General features: G+C 56.8%; 1 protein-coding gene across 1 annotated transcript in view; it reads right to left on the bottom strand.

Annotated features, from left to right (window-relative positions):
* SLC9A5 (solute carrier family 9 member A5) overlaps positions 1 to 18,039 on the bottom strand; it is a 157,984-nt gene that overhangs the window by 106,785 nt on the left and 33,160 nt on the right. The gene's annotated exons all lie outside the window — the stretch shown is intronic.

Raw genomic sequence — 18,039 nt, forward strand, 5'->3', positions numbered from 1 at the left:
CAATCACAGTGCTCCACCAACACTGCCAGTCACAGAGCCCACCAACACTGCCAGTCACAGTGCCCACCAACACTGCCAGTCACAGTGCCCACCAACACTGCCAGTCACAGAGCCCACCAACACTGCCAGTCACAGAGCTCACCAACACTGCCAGTCACAGAGCTCACCAACACTGCCAGTCACAGAGCCCACAAAAACTGCCAGTCACAGAGCTCACCAACACTGCCAGTCACAGAGCCAACCAACACTGCCAGTCACAGAGCTCACCAACACTGCCAGTCACCAAGCCCACCAACACTGCCAGTCACAGAGCTCACCAACACTGCCAGTCACAGAGCCCACAAACACTGCCATTCACAATGACCACCAACACTGCCAGTCACAGAGCCCACCAACACTGCCAGTCACAGAGCCCACCAACACTGCCAATCACAGTGCTCCACCAACACTGCCAATCACAGTGCTCCACCAACACTGCCAATCACAGTGCTCCACCAACACTGCCAGTCACAGAGCCCACCAACACTGCCAGTCACAGAGCCCACCAACACTGCCAGTCACACAGCCCACCAACACTGCCAGTCACAGTGCTCCACCAACACTGCCAGTCACAGAGCCCACCAACACTGCCAGTCACAGAGCTTACCAACACTGCCATACACAGAGCTTACCAACACTGCCATACACAGAGCTTACCAACACCGCCAGTCACAGAGCTTACCAACACTGCCATTCACAATGCCCACCAACACTGCCATTCACAATGCCCACCAACACTGCCAGTCACAGAGCCCACCAACACTGCCATTCACAATGCCCACCAACACTGCCATTCACAATGCCCACCAACACTGCCAGTCACAGAGCCCACCAACACTGCCAGTCACAGAGCCCACCAACACTGCCAGTCACAGTGCCCACCAACACTGCCAGTCACAGTGCCCACCAACACTGCCAATCACAGTGCTCCACCAACACTGCCAGTCACAGAGCCCACCAACACTGCCAGTCACAGAGCCCACCAACACTGCCATACACAGAGCTTACCAACACTGCCATACACAGAGCTTACCAACAATGCCAGTCACAGAGCTTACCAACACTGCCATTCACAATGCCCACCAACACTGCCATTCACAATGCCCACCAACACTGCCAGTCACAGAGCCCACCAACACTGCCAGTCACAGAGCCCACCAACACTGCCAGTCACAGAGCCCAACACTGCCAGTCACAGTGCCCACCAACACTGCCAATCACAGTGCTCCAACACTGCCAGTCACAGAGCCCACCAACACTGCCAGTCACAGAGCTCACCAACACTGCCAGTCACAGAGCTCACCAACACTGCCAGTCACAGAGCCCACCAACACTGCCAGTCACAGAGCTCACCAACACTGCCAGAGCTCACCAACACTGCCAGAGCTCACCAACACTGCCAGTCACAGAGCCCACCAACACTGCCAGTCACAGAGCCCACCAACACTGCCAGTCACAGAGCCCACCAACACTGCCAGTCACAGAGCCCATCAACACTGCCAGTCACAGAGCTCACCAACACTGCCAGTCACAGAGCCCACCAACACTGCCAGTCACAGAGCTCACCAACACTGCCAGTCACAGAGCCTACCAACACTGCCAGTCACAGAGCTCACCAACACTGCCAGTCAGTGCTCCACCAACACTGCCAGTCACAGAGCCCACCAACACTGCCAGTCACAGAGCCCACCAACACTGCCAGTCACAGAGCCCACCAACACTGCCAGTCACAGAGCCCACCAACACTGCCAGTCAGTGCTCCACCAACACTGACAGTCACAGAGCCCACCAACACAGCCAGTCACAGAGCCCACCAACACTACCAGTCACAGAGCCCACCAACACTGCCAGTCACAGAGCCCACCAACACTGCCATTCACAATGCCCACCAACACTGCCATTCACAATGCCCACCAACACTGCCAGTCACAGAGCCCACCAACACTGCCAGTCACAGAGCTCACCAACACTGCCAGTCACAGAGCCCACCAACACTGGCAGTCACAGAGCTCACCAACACTGCAAGTCACAGAGCTCCACCAACACTGCCAGACACAGAGCCCACCAACACTGCCAGTCACAGAGCCCACCAACACTGCCAGTCACAGAGCCCACCAACACTGCCAGTCACAGAGCCCACCAACACTGCCAGTCACAGAGCTCACCAACACTGCCAGTCACAGAGCCCACCAACACTGCCAGTCACAGAGCTCACCAACACTGCAAGTCACAGAGCTCCACCAACACTGCCAGTCACAGAGCTCACCAACACTGCCAGTCACAGAGCCCACCAACACTGCCAGTCACAGAGCTTACCAACACAGCCAGTCACAGAGCCCACCAACACTGCCAGTCACAGAGCCCACCAACACTGCCAGTCACAGAGCCCACCAACACTGCCATACACAGAGCTTACCAACACAGCCAGTCACAGAGCCCACCAACACTGCCAGTCACAGAGCCCACCAACACTGCCATTCACAATGACCACCAACACTGTCATTCACAATGACCACCAACACTGCCAGTCACAGAGCCCACCAACACTGCCAGTCACAGTGCCCACCAACACTGCCAGTCACAGAGCCCACCAACACTGCCAGTCACAGAGCTCACCAACACTGCCAGTCACAGAGCTTACCAACACTGCCAGTCACAGAGCTCACCAACACTGCCAGTCACAGAGCTTACCAACACTGCCAATCACAGTGCTCCACCAACACTGCCAGGTACAGAACTTACCAACACTGCCATACACAGAGCTTACCAACACTGCCAGTCACAGAGCCCACCAACACTGCCATTCACAATGCCCACCAACACTGTCAGTCACAGAGCCCACCAACACTGCCAGTCACAGAGCCCAACACTGCCAGTCACAGTGCCCACCAACACTGCCAATCACAGTGCTCCACCAACACTGCCAGTCACAGAGCCCACCAACACTGCCAGTCACAGTGCCCACCAACACTGCCAGTCACAGTGCCCACCAACACTGCCAGTCACAGAGCCCACCAACACTGCCAGTCACAGAGCCCACCAACACTGCCAGTCACAGTGACCACCAACACTGCCAGTCACAGTGCCCACAAATACTGCCAGTCACAGTGCCCACAAATACTGCCAGTCACAGTGCTCCACCAACACTGCCAGTCACAGTGCCCACCAACACTGCCAATCACAGTGCTCCACCAACACTGCCAGTCACAGAGCCCACCAACACTGCCAGTCACAGAGCCCACCAACACTGCCAGTCACAGTGCCCACCAACACTGCCAATCACAGTGCTCCACCAACACTGCCAGTCACAGAGCCCACCAACACTGCCAGTCACAGAGCTTACCAACACTGCCATACACAGAGCTTACCAACACTGCCAAACACAGAGCTTACCAACAATGCCAGTCACAGAGCTTACCAACACTGCCATTCACAATGCCCACCAACACTGCCATTCACAATGCCCACCAACACTGCCAGTCACAGAGCCCACCAACACTGCCAGTCACAGAGCCCACCAACACTGCCAGTCACAGAGCCCAACACTGCCAGTCACAGTGCCCACCAACACTGCCAATCACAGTGCTCCACCAACACTGCCAGTCACAGAGCCCACCAACACTGCCAGTCACAGAGCTCACCAACACTGCCAGTCACAGAGCTCACCAACACTGCCAGTCACAGAGCCCACCAACACTGCCAGTCACAGAGCTCACCAACACTGCCAGTCACAGAGCCCACCAACACTGCCAGTCACAGAGCCCACCAACACTGCCAGTCACAGAGCCCACCAACACTGCCAGTCACAGAGCTCACCAACACTGCCAGTCACAGAGCCCACCAACACTGCCAGTCACAGAGCTCACCAACACTGCCAGTCACAGAGCCCACCAACACTGCCAGTCACAGAGCCCACCAACACTGCCAGTCACAGAGCACACCAACACTGCCAGTCACAGAGCCCATCAACACTGCCAGTCACAGAGCTCACCAACACTGCCAGTCACAGAGCCCACCAACACTGCCAGTCACAGAGCTCACCAACACTGCCAGTCACAGAGCCTACCAACACTGCCAGTCACAGAGCTCACCAACACTGCCAGTCAGTGCTCCACCAACACTGCCAGTCACAGTGCCCACCAACACTGCCAGTCACAGAGCCCACCAACACTGCCAGTCAGTGCTCCACCAACACTGACAGTCACAGAGCCCACCAACACTGCCAGTCACAGAGCCCACCAACACTACCAGTCACAGAGCCCACCAACACTGCCAGTCACAGAGCCCACCAACACTGCCATCCACAATGCCCACCAACACTGCCATTCACAATGCCCACCAACACTGCCAGTCACAGAGTCCACCAACACTGCCAGTCACAGAGCCCACCAACACTGCCAGTCACAGAGCTCACCAACACTGCCAGTCACAGAGCCCACCAACACTGCCAGTCACAGAGCTCACCAACACTGCAAGTCACAGAGCTCCACCAACACTGCCAGACACAGAGCCCACCAACACTGCCAGTCACAGAGCTTACCAACACAGCCAGTCACAGAGCCCACCAACACTGCCAGTCACAGAGCCCACCAACACTGCCAGTCACAGAGCCCACCAACACTGCCATACACAGAGCTTACCAACACAGCCAGTCACAGAGCCCACCAACACTGCCAGTCACAGAGCCCACCAACACTGCCATTCACAATGACCACCAACACTGTCATTCACAATGACCACCAACACTGCCAGTCACAGAGCCCACCAACACTGCCAGTCACAGTGCCCACCAACACTGCCAGTCACAGAGCCCACCAACACTGCCAGTCACAGAGCTCACCAACACTGCCAGTCACAGAGCTTACCAACACTGCCAGTCACAGAGCTCACCAACACTGCCAGTCACAGAGCTTACCAACACTGCCAATCACAGTGCTCCACCAATACTGCCAGGTACAGAGCCCACCAACACTGCCAGTCACAGAGCTTACCAACACTGCCATACACAGAGCCCACCAACACTGCCATTCACAATGCCCACCAACACTGCCAGTCACAGAGCCCACCAACACTGCCAGTCACAGAGCCCACCAACACTGCCAGTCACAGAGCCCAACACTGCCAGTCACAGTGCCCACCAACACTGCCAATCACAGTGCTCCACCAACACTGCCAGTCACAGAGCCCACCAACACTGCCAGTCACAGTGCCCACCAACACTGCCAGTCACAGTGCCCACCAACACTGCCAGTCACAGAGCCCACCAACACTGCCAGTCACAGTGACCACCAACACTGCCAGTCACAGAGCCCACCAACACTGCCAGTCACAGAGCCCACCAACACAGCCAGTCACAGAGCCCACCAACACAGCCAGTCACAGAGCCCACCAACACAGCCAGTCACAGAGCCCACCAACACAGCCAGTCACAGTGCCCACCAACACTGCCAGGCACAGTGCCCACCAACACTGCCAGTCACAGAGCCCACCAACACTGCCAGTCACAGAGCCCACCAACGCTGCCAGTCACAGAGCCCACCAACACTGCCAGTCACAGTGCTCCATCAACACTGCCAGTCACAGAGCCCACCAACACTGCCAGTCACAGAGCTCACCAACACTGCCAGTCAGTGCTCCACCAACACTGACAGTCACAGAGCTCACCAACACTGCCAGTCACAGAGCTCACCAACACTGCCAGAGCTCACCAACACTGCCAGTCACAGAGCTTACCAACACTGCCAGAGCTCACCAACACTGCCATACACAGAGCTTACCAACAATGCCAGTCACAGAGCTTACCAACACTGCCATTCACAATGCCCACCAACACTGCCATTCACAATGCCCACCAACACTGCCAGTCACAGAGCCCACCAACACTGCCAGTCACAGAGCCCACCAACACTGCCAGTCACAGAGCCCAACACTGCCAGTCACAGTGCCCACCAACACTGCCAATCACAGTGCTCCACCAACACTGCCAGTCACAGAGCCCACCAACACTGCCAGTCACAGAGCTCACCAACACTGCCAGTCACAGAGCTCACCAACACTGCCAGTCACAGAGCCCACCAACACTGCCAGTCACAGAGCTCACCAACACTGCCAGAGCTCACCAACACTGCCAGTCACAGAGCCCACCAACACTGCCAGTCACAGAGCCCACCAACACTGCCAGTCACAGAGCCCACCAACACTGCCAGTCACAGAGCCCATCAACACTGCCAGTCACAGAGCTCACCAACACTGCCAGTCACAGAGCCCACCAACACTGCCAGTCACAGAGCTCACCAACACTGCCAGTCACAGAGCCTACCAACACTGCCAGTCACAGAGCTCACCAACACTGCCAGTCAGTGCTCCACCAACACTGCCAGTCACAGAGCCCACCAACACTGCCAGTCACAGAGCCCACCAACACTGCCAGTCACAGAGCCCACCAACACTGCCAGTCAGTGCTCCACCAACACTGACAGTCACAGAGCCCACCAACACAGCCAGTCACAGAGCCCACCAACACTACCAGTCACAGAGCCCACCAACACTGCCAGTCACAGAGCCCACCAACACTGCCATTCACAATGCCCACCAACACTGCCATTCACAATGCCCACCAACACTGCCAGTCACAGAGCCCACCAACACTGCCAGTCACAGAGCTCACCAACACTGCCAGTCACAGAGCCCACCAACACTGCCAGTCACAGAGCTCACCAACACTGCAAGTCACAGAGCTCCACCAACACTGCCAGACACAGAGCCCACCAACACTGCCAGTCACAGAGCCCACCAACACTGCCAATCACAGAGCCCACCAACACTGCCAGTCACAGAGCCCACCAACACTGCCAGTCACAGAGCTCACCAACACTGCCAGTCACAGAGCCCACCAACACTGCCAGTCACAGAGCTCACCAACACTGCAAGTCACAGAGCTCCACCAACACTGCCAGTCACAGAGCTCACCAACACTGCCAGTCACAGAGCCCACCAACACTGCCAGTCACAGAGCTTACCAACACAGCCAGTCACAGAGCCCACCAACACTGCCAGTCACAGAGCCCACCAACACTGCCAGTCACAGAGCCCACCAACACTGCCATACACAGAGCTTACCAACACAGCCAGTCACAGAGCCCACCAACACTGCCAGTCACAGAGCCCACCAACACTGCCATTCACAATGACCACCAACACTGTCATTCACAATGACCACCAACACTGCCAGTCACAGAGCCCACCAACACTGCCAGTCACAGTGCCCACCAACACTGCCAGTCACAGAGCCCACCAACACTGCCAGTCACAGAGCTCACCAACACTGCCAGTCACAGAGCTTACCAACACTGCCAGTCACAGAGCTCACCAACACTGCCAGTCACAGAGCTCACCAACACTGCCAATCACAGTGCTCCACCAACACTGCCAGGTACAGAACTTACCAACACTGCCATACACAGAGCTTACCAACACTGCCAGTCACAGAGCCCACCAACACTGCCATTCACAATGCCCACCAACACTGTCAGTCACAGAGCCCACCAACACTGCCAGTCACAGAGCCCAACACTGCCAGTCACAGTGCCCACCAACACTGCCAATCACAGTGCTCCACCAACACTGCCAGTCACAGAGCCCACCAACACTGCCAGTCACAGTGCCCACCAACACTGCCAGTCACAGTGCCCACCAACACTGCCAGTCACAGAGCCCACCAACACTGCCAGTCACAGAGCCCACCAACACTGCCAGTCACAGTGACCACCAACACTGCCAGTCACAGTGCCCACAAATACTGCCAGTCACAGTGCCCACAAATACTGCCAGTCACAGTGCTCCACCAACACTGCCAGTCACAGTGCCCACCAACACTGCCAATCACAGTGCTCCACCAACACTGCCAGTCACAGAGCCCACCAACACTGCCAGTCACAGAGCCCACCAACACTGCCAGTCACAGTGCCCACCAACACTGCCAATCACAGTGCTCCACCAACACTGCCAGTCACAGAGCCCACCAACACTGCCAGTCACAGAGCTTACCAACACTGCCATACACAGAGCTTACCAACACTGCCATACACAGAGCTTACCAACAATGCCAGTCACAGAGCTTACCAACACTGCCATTCACAATGCCCACCAACACTGCCATTCACAATGCCCACCAACACTGCCAGTCACAGAGCCCACCAACACTGCCAGTCACAGAGCCCACCAACACTGCCAGTCACAGAGCCCAACACTGCCAGTCACAGTGCCCACCAACACTGCCAATCACAGTGCTCCACCAACACTGCCAGTCACAGAGCCCACCAACACTGCCAGTCACAGAGCTCACCAACACTGCCAGTCACAGAGCTCACCAACACTGCCAGTCACAGAGCCCACCAACACTGCCAGTCACAGAGCTCACCAACACTGCCAGTCACAGAGCCCACCAACACTGCCAGTCACAGAGCCCACCAACACTGCCAGTCACAGAGCCCACCAACACTGTCAGTCACAGAGCTCACCAACACTGCCAGTCACAGAGCCCACCAACACTGCCAGTCACAGAGCTCACCAACACTGCCAGTCACAGAGCCCACCAACACTGCCAGTCACAGAGCCCACCAACACTGCCAGTCACAGAGCACACCAACACTGCCAGTCACAGAGCCCATCAACACTGCCAGTCACAGAGCTCACCAACACTGCCAGTCACAGAGCCCACCAACACTGCCAGTCACAGAGCTCACCAACACTGCCAGTCACAGAGCCCACCAACACTGCCAGTCACAGAGCACACCAAAACTGCCAGTCACAGAGCCCATCAACACTGCCAGTCACAGAGCTCACCAACACTGCCAGTCACAGAGCCCACCAACACTGCCAGTCACAGAGCCCACCAACACTGCCAGTCAGTGCTCCACCAACACTGCCAGTCACAGAGCCCACCAACACTACCAGTCACAGAGCCCACCAACACTGCCAGTCACAGAGCCCACCAACACTGCCATCCACAATGCCCACCAACACTGCCATTCACAATGCCCACCAACACTGCCAGTCACAGAGTCCACCAACACTGCCAGTCACAGAGCCCACCAACACTGCCAGTCACAGAGCTCACCAACACTGCCAGTCACAGAGCCCACCAACACTGCCAGTCACAGAGCTCACCAACACTGCAAGTCACAGAGCTCCACCAACACTGCCAGACACAGAGCCCACCAACACTGCCAGTCACAGAGCTTACCAACACAGCCAGTCACAGAGCCCACCAACACTGCCAGTCACAGAGCCCACCAACACTGCCAGTCACAGAGCCCACCAACACTGCCATACACAGAGCTTACCAACACAGCCAGTCACAGAGCCCACCAACACTGCCAGTCACAGAGCCCACCAACACTGCCATTCACAATGACCACCAACACTGTCATTCACAATGACCACCAACACTGCCAGTCACAGAGCCCACCAACACTGCCAGTCACAGTGCCCACCAACACTGCCAGTCACAGAGCCCACCAACACTGCCAGTCACAGAGCTCACCAACACTGCCAGTCACAGAGCTTACCAACACTGCCAGTCACAGAGCTCACCAACACTGCCAGTCGCAGAGCTTACCAACACTGCCAATCACAGTGCTCCACCAATACTGCCAGGTACAGAGCCCACCAACACTGCCAGTCACAGAGCTTACCAACACTGCCATACACAGAGCCCACCAACACTGCCATTCACAATGCCCACCAACACTGCCAGTCACAGAGCCCACCAACACTGCCAGTCACAGAGCCCACCAACACTGCCAGTCACAGAGCCCAACACTGCCAGTCACAGTGCCCACCAACACTGCCAATCACAGTGCTCCACCAACACTGCCAGTCACAGAGCCCACCAACACTGCCAGTCACAGTGCCCACCAACACTGCCAGTCACAGTGCCCACCAACACTGCCAGTCACAGAGCCCACCAACACTGCCAGTCACAGTGACCACCAACACTGCCAGTCACAGAGCCCACCAACACTGCCAGTCACAGAGCCCACCAACACAGCCAGTCACAGAGCCCACCAACACAGCCAGTCACAGAGCCCACCAACACAGCCAGTCACAGAGCCCACCAACACAGCCAGTCACAGAGCCCACCAACACAGCCAGTCACAGTGCCCACCAACACTGCCAGGCACAGTGCCCACCAACACTGCCAGTCACAGAGCCCACCAACACTGCCAGTCACAGAGCCCACCAACGCTGCCAGTCACAGAGCCCACCAACACTGCCAGTCACAGTGCTCCATCAACACTGCCAGTCACAGAGCCCACCAACACTGCCAGTCACAGAGCTCACCAACACTGCCAGTCAGTGCTCCACCAACACTGACAGTCACAGAGCTCACCAACACTGCCAGTCACAGAGCCCACCAACACTGCCAGTCACAGAGCCCACCAACACTGCCAGTCACAGAGCTCACCAACACTGCCAGTCACAGAGCCCACCAACACTGCCAGTCACAGAGCCCACCAACACTGCCAGTCACAGAGCCCACCAACACTGCCAGTCACAGAGCTCACCAACACTGCCAGTCACAGAGCCCACCAACACTGCCAGTCACAGAGCCCACCAACACTGCCAGTCACAGAGCCCATCAACACTGCCAGTCACAGAGCCCACCAACACTGCCAGTCACAGAGCCCACCAACACGGCCAGTCACAGAGTCCACCAACACTGCCAGTCACAGAGCCCACCAACACTGCCAGTCACAGAGCTCACCAACACTGCCAGTCACAGAGCTCACCAACACTGCCAGTCACAGAGCCCACAAAAACTGCCAGTCACAGAGCTCACCAACACTGCCAGTCACAGAGCCCACCAACACTGCCAGTCACCGAGCCCACCAACACTGCCAGTCACCAAGCCCACCAACACTGCCAGTCACAGAGCTCACCAACACTGCCAGTCACAGAGCCCACAAACACTGCCATTCACAATGACCACCAACACTGCCAGTCACAGAGCCCACCAACACTGCCAGTCACAGAGCCCACCAACACTGCCAGTCACAGAGCCCACCAACACTGCCAGTCACAGTGCCCACCAACACTGCCAGTCACAGTGCCCACCAACACTGCCAATCACAGTGCTCCACCAACACTGCCAGTCACAGAGCCCACCAACACTGCCAGTCACAGAGCTCACCAACACTGCCAGTCACAGTGCTCCACCAACACTGCCAGTCACAGAGCCCACCAACACTGCCATTCACAGAGCCCACCAACACTGCCAGTCACAGTGCTCCACCAACACTGCCAGTCACAGAGCCCACCAACACTGCCAGTCACAGAGCCCACCAACACTGCCAGTCACAGTGCTCCACCAACACTGCCAGTCACAGAGCCCACCAACACTGCCAGTCACAGAGCTTACCAACACAGCCAGTCACAGAGCCCACCAACACTGCCAGTCACAGAGCCCACCAACACTGCCATTCACAATGACCACCAACACTGTCATTCACAATGACCACCAACACTGCCAGTCACAGAACCCACCAACACTGCCAGTCACAGTGCCCACCAACACTGCCAGTCACAGAGCTCACCAACACTGCCAGTCACAGAGCTTACCAACACTGCCAGTCACAGAGCTCACCAACACTGCCAGTCACAGAGCTCACCAACACTGCAAGTCACAGAGCTCCACCAACACTGCCAGACACAGAGCCCACCAACACTGCCAGTCACAGAGCCCACCAACACTGCCAGTCACAGAGCCCACCAACACTGCCAGTCACAGAGCCCACCAACACTGCCAGTCACAGAGCTCACCAACACTGCCAGTCACAGAGCCCACCAACACTGCCAGTCACAGAGCTCACCAACACTGCAAGTCACAGAGCTCCACCAACACTGCCAGTCACAGAGCTCACCAACACTGCCAGTCACAGAGCCCACCAACACTGCCAGTCACAGAGCTTACCAACACAGCCAGTCACAGAGCCCACCAACACTGCCAGTCACAGAGCCCACCAACACTGCCAGTCACAGAGCCCACCAACACTGCCATACACAGAGCTTACCAACACAGCCAGTCACAGAGCCCACCAACACTGCCAGTCACAGAGCCCACCAACACTGCCATTCACAATGACCACCAACACTGTCATTCACAATGACCACCAACACTGCCAGTCACAGAGCCCACCAACACTGCCAGTCACAGTGCCCACCAACACTGCCAGTCACAGAGCCCACCAACACTGCCAGTCACAGAGCTCACCAACACTGCCAGTCACAGAGCTTACCAACACTGCCAGTCACAGAGCTCACCAACACTGCCAGTCACAGAGCTCACCAACACTGCCAATCACAGTGCTCCACCAACACTGCCAGGTACAGAACTTACCAACACTGCCATACACAGAGCTTACCAACACTGCCAGTCACAGAGCCCACCAACACTGCCATTCACAATGCCCACCAACACTGTCAGTCACAGAGCCCACCAACACTGCCAGTCACAGAGCCCAACACTGCCAGTCACAGTGCCCACCAACACTGTCAATCACAGTGCTCCACCAACACTGCCAGTCACAGAGCCCACCAACACTGCCAGTCACAGTGCCCACCAACACTGCCAGTCACAGTGCCCACCAACACTGCCAGTCACAGAGCCCACCAACACTGCCAGTCACAGAGCCCACCAACACTGCCAGTCACAGTGACCACCAACACTGCCAGTCACAGTGCCCACAAATACTGCCAGTCACAGTGCCCACAAATACTGCCAGTCACAGTGCTCCACCAACACTGCCAGTCACAGTGCCCACCAACACTGCCAATCACAGTGCTCCACCAACACTGCCAGTCACAGAGCCCACCAACACTGCCAGTCACAGAGCCCACCAACACTGCCAGTCACAGTGCCCACCAACACTGCCAATCACAGTGCTCCACCAACACTGCCAGTCACAGAGCCCACCAACACTGCCAGTCACAGAGCTTACCAACACTGCCATACACAGAGCTTACCAACACTGCCATACACAGAGCTTACCAACAATGCCAGTCACAGAGCTTACCAACACTGCCATTCACAATGCCCACCAACACTGCCATTCACAATGCCCACCAACACTGCCAGTCACAGAGCCCACCAACACTGCCAGTCACAGAGCCCACCAACACTGCCAGTCACAGAGCCCAACACTGCCAGTCACAGTGCCCACCAACACTGCCAGTCACAGTGCCCACCAACACTGCCAATCACAGTGCTCCACCAACACTGCCAGTCACAGAGCCCACCAACACTGCCAGTCACAGAGCTCACCAACACTGCCAGTCACAGAGCTCACCAACACTGCCAGTCACAGAGCCCACCAACACTGCCAGTCACAGAGCTCACCAACACTGCCAGTCACAGAGCCCACCAACACTGCCAGTCACAGAGCCCACCAACACTGCCAGTCACAGAGCCCACCAACACTGTCAGTCACAGAGCTCACCAACACTGCCAGTCACAGAGCCCACCAACACTGCCAGTCACAGAGCTCACCAACACTGCCAGTCACAGAGCCCACCAACACTGCCAGTCACAGAGCCCACCAACACTGCCAGTCACAGAGCACACCAACACTGCCAGTCACAGAGCCCATCAACACTGCCAGTCACAGAGCTCACCAACACTGCCAGTCACAGAGCCCACCAACACTGCCAGTCACAGAGCTCACCAACACTGCCAGTCACAGAGCCCACCAACACTGCCAGTCACAGAGCACACCAAAACTGCCAGTCACAGAGCCCATCAACACTGCCAGTCACAGAGCTCACCAACACTGCCAGTCACAGAGCCCACCAACACTGCCAGTCACAGAGCCCACCAACACTGCCAGTCAGTGCTCCACCAACACTGCCAGTCACAGAGCCCACCAACACTACCAGTCACAGAGCCCACCAACACTGCCAGTCACAGAGCCCACCAACACTGCCATCCACAATGCCCACCAACACTGCCATTCACAATGCCCACCAACACTGCCAGTCACAGAGTCCACCAACACTGCCAGTCACAGAGCCCACCAACACTGCCAGTCACAGAGCTCACCAACACTGCCAGTCACAGAGCCCACCAACACTGCCAGTCACAGAGCTCACCAACACTGCAAGTCACAGAGCTCCACCAACACTGCCAGACACAGAGCCCACCAACACTGCCAGTCACAGAGCTTACCAACACAGCCAGTCACAGAGCCCACCAACACTGCCAGTCACAGAGCCCACCAACACTGCCATACACAGAGCTTACCAACACAGCCAGTCACAGAGCCCACCAACACTGCCAGTCACAGAGCCCACCAACACTGCCATTCACAATGACCACCAACACTGTCATTCACAATGACCACCAACACTGCCAGTCACAGAGCCCACCAACACTGCCAGTCACAGTGCCCACCAACACTGCCAGTCACAGAGCCCACCAACACTGCCAGTCACAGAGCTCACCAACACTGCCAGTCACAGAGCTTACCAACACTGCCAGTCACAGAGCTCACCAACACTGCCAGTCACAGAGCTTACCAACACTGCCAATCACAGTGCTCCACCAATACTGCCAGGTACAGAGCCCACCAACACTGCCAGTCACAGAGCTTACCAACACTGCCATACACAGAGCCCACCAACACTGCCATTCACAATGCCCACCAACACTGCCAGTCACAGAGCCCACCAACACTGCCAGTCACAGAGCCCACCAACACTGCCAGTCACAGAGCCCAACACTGCCAGTCACAGTGCCCACCAACACTGCCAATCACAGTGCTCCACCAACACTGCCAGTCACAGAGCCCACCAACACTGCCAGTCACAGTGCCCACCAACACTGCCAGTCACAGTGCCCACCAACACTGCCAGTCACAGAGCCCACCAACACTGCCAGTCACAGTGACCACCAACACTGCCAGTCACAGAGCCCACCAACACTGCCAGTCACAGAGCCCACCAACACAGCCAGTCACAGAGCCCACCAACACAGCCAGTCACAGAGCCCACCAACACAGCCAGTCACAGAGCCCACCAACACAGCCAGTCACAGAGCCCACCAACACAGCCAGTCACAGTGCCCACCAACACTGCCAGGCACAGTGCCCACCAACACTGCCAGTCACAGAGCCCACCAACACTGCCAGTCACAGAGCCCACCAACGCTGCCAGTCACAGAGCCCACCAACACTGCCAGTCACAGTGCTCCATCAACACTGCCAGTCACAGAGCCCACCAACACTGCCAGTCACAGAGCTCACCAACACTGCCAGTCAGTGCTCCACCAACACTGACAGTCACAGAGCTCACCAACACTGCCAGTCACAGAGCCCACCAACACTGCCAGTCACAGAGCCCACCAACACTGCCAGTCACAGAGCTCACCAACACTGCCAGTCACAGAGCCCACCAACACTGCCAGTCACAGAGCCCACCAACACTGCCAGTCACAGAGCCCACCAACACTGCCAGTCACAGAGCTCACCAACACTGCCAGTCACAGAGCCCACCAACACTGCCAGTCACAGAGCCCACCAACACTGCCAGTCACAGAGCCCATCAACACTGCCAGTCACAGAGCCCACCAACACTGCCAGTCACAGAGCCCACCAACACGGCCAGTCACAGAGTCCACCAACACTGCCAGTCACAGAGCCCACCAACACTGCCAGTCACAGAGCTCACCAACACTGCCAGTCACAGAGCTCACCAACACTGCCAGTCACAGAGCCCACAAAAACTGCCAGTCACAGAGCTCACCAACACTGCCAGTCACAGAGCCCACCAACACTGCCAGTCACCGAGCCCACCAACACTGCCAGTCACCAAGCCCACCAACACTGCCAGTCACAGAGCTCACCAACACTGCCAGTCACAGAGCCCACAAACACTGCCATTCACAATGACCACCAACACTGCCAGTCACAGAGCCCACCAACACTGCCAGTCACAGAGCCCACCAACACTGCCAGTCACAGAGCCCACCAACACTGCCAGTCACAGTGCCCACCAACACTGCCAGTCACAGTGCCCACCAACACTGCCAATCACAGTGCTCCACCAACACTGCCAGTCACAGAGCCCACCAACACTGCCAGTCACAGAGCTCACCAACACTGCCAGTCACAGTGCTCCACCAACACTGCCAGTCACAGAGCCCACCAACACTGCCAGTCACAGAGCCCACCAACACTGCCAGTCACAGTGCTCCACCAACACTGCCAGTCACAGAGCCCACCAACACTGCCAGTCACAGAGCCCACCAACACTGCCAGTCACAGTGCTCCACCAACACTGCCAGTCACAGAGCCCACCAACACTGCCAGTCACAGAGCTTACCAACACAGCCAGTCACAGAGCCCACCAACACTGCCAGTCACAGAGCCCACCAACACTGCCATTCACAATGACCACCAACACTGTCATTCACAATGACCACCAACACTGCCAGTCACAGAACCCACCAACACTGCCAGTCACAGTGCCCACCAACACTGCCAGTCACAGAGCTCACCAACACTGCCAGTCACAGAGCTTACCAACACTGCCAGTCACAGAGCTCACCAACACTGCCAGTCACAGAGCTTACCAACACTGCCAATCACAGTGCTCCACCAACACTGCCAGGTACAGAGCTTACCAACACTGCCATACACAGAGCTTACCAACACTGCCAGTCACAGAGCCCACCAACACTGCCATTCACAATGCCCACCAACACTGCCAGTCACAGAGCCCACCAACACTGCCAGTCACAGAGCCCAACACTGCCAGTCACAGTGCCCACCAACACTGCCAATCACAGTGCTCCACCAACACTGCCAGTCACAGAGCCCACCAACACTGCCAGTCACAGTGCCCACCAACACTGCCAGTCACAGTGCCCACCAACACTGCCAGTCACAGAGCCCACCAACACTGCCAGTCACAGAGCCCAACACTGCCAGTCACAGTGACCACCAAGACTGCCAGTCACAGAGCTCACCAACACTGCCAGTCACAGAGCCTACCAACACTGCCAGTCACAGAGCCCACCAACACTGCCAGTCACAGAGCCCACCAACACTGCCAGTCACAGAGCCCACCAACACTGCCAGTCACAGAGCTCACCAACACTGCCAGTCACAGAGCTCACCAACACTGCCAGTCACAGAGCCCACCAACACTGCCAGTCACAGAGCCTACCAACACTGCCAGTCACAGAGCCCACCAACACTGCCAGTCACAGAGCTCACCAACACTGCCAGTCACAGAGCCTACCAACACTGCCAGTCACAGAGCCTACCAACACTGCCAGTCACAGAGCCCACCAACACTGCCAGTCACAGAGCCCACCAACACTGCCAGTCACAGAGCCTACCAACACTGCCAGTCACAGAGCCCACCAACACTGCCAGTCACAGAGCCTACCAACACTGCCAGTCACAGAGCCCACCAACACTGCCAGTCACAGTGCCCACAAATACTGCCAGTCACAGTGCCCACAAATACTGCCAGTCACAGAGCTCACCAACACTGCCAGTCACAGAGCCCACCAACACTACCAGTCACAGAGCCCACCAACACTGCCAGTCACAGAGCCCACCAACACTGCCAATCACAGAGCCCACCAACACTGCCAGTCACAGAGCTCACCAACACTGCCAGTCACAGAGCCTACCAACACTGCCAGTCACAGAGCTCACCAACACTGCCAGTCACAGAGCCCACCAACACTGCCAGTCACAGAGCCTACCAACACTGCCAGTCACAGAGCCCACCAACACTGCCAGTCACAGAGCTCACCAACACTGCCAGTCACAGAGCCCACCAACACTGCCAGTCACAGTGACCATCCCAATAAAGCCGTCCGGCCCTAATATCTTGTTTCCATATTTTCTGACTGCGACCAGCAGTGTAAAGAATGGCGGTTATGATTCTGGCTACATTGAGGGTTATTTCTACATCTGTATAGGGTGTATG

This window comes from Phyllobates terribilis, unplaced genomic scaffold, assembly GCF_046119375.1.
Source record: "Phyllobates terribilis strain yellow unplaced genomic scaffold, ASM4611937v1 Scaffold_14__1_contigs__length_39327217, whole genome shotgun sequence".
Classification (NCBI taxonomy): Eukaryota; Metazoa; Chordata; class Amphibia; order Anura; family Dendrobatidae; genus Phyllobates; species Phyllobates terribilis.